The sequence below is a fragment of the Octopus bimaculoides genome, chromosome 23 (genome assembly GCF_001194135.2).
Source record: "Octopus bimaculoides isolate UCB-OBI-ISO-001 chromosome 23, ASM119413v2, whole genome shotgun sequence".
Classification (NCBI taxonomy): Eukaryota; Metazoa; Mollusca; class Cephalopoda; order Octopoda; family Octopodidae; genus Octopus; species Octopus bimaculoides.
Window position 1 is genome coordinate 7,039,325 of NC_069003.1, and position 778 is coordinate 7,040,102.

A 778-nucleotide genomic window follows, 5' to 3' on the forward strand; every position below is an offset into this window, starting at 1 on the left:
CAAAGGTCTCGGTCAGTAGTCATCGCTTCGGTGAGGCCCAATGTTCGAAGGTCTTGCCTCACCACCTCAGCCCAGGTCTTCCTGGGCCTACCTCTTCCACAGGTTCCCTCAACTGTTAGGGAGTGGCACTTTTTCACGCAGCTATCCTCATTCATTCTCACCACATGTCCAAACCAGCGCAATCATCTCTCTTGCACACCACTACTGACGCTTCTTATGTTCAGCTTTCCTCTCAAGATACTTACACTCTGACGGGTATGTGAAATAAAAAGTCTTGCTCAAGGACACAATGTATTGTCAGCAATTCACAAGTTGAATACCATATCCCCATCACTAAGCCATGGGAATTCACACACACACACATGTATCATCATTTAACATGTTTCTATGCTGGCATGGGTTGGATGTTTTGACTGGGGCTACACTAGGTTCCATTTGTCTATTTTGGCCCATCATATATATATGCATCTCATGTGCCACCCTCACAAGAACCAGTCCAGGGGCACTGGCAACGATCTTACTTGGCTTGCCGGGTCTTCTCACGCACAGCACATTTCCAAAGGTCTCGGTGAGGCCCAATGTACGAAGGTCTTGCCTCACCACCTCAGCCCAGGTCTTCCTGGGCCTACCTCTTCCACGGGTTCCCTCAACTGTTAGGGTGTGGCACTTTTTCACGCAGCTATCCTCATCCATTCTCACCACATATCCATACCAGCGCAATCGTCTCTCTTGCACACTACAACTGATGCTTCTAATGTTCAGCTTTTCTCTCAAGATA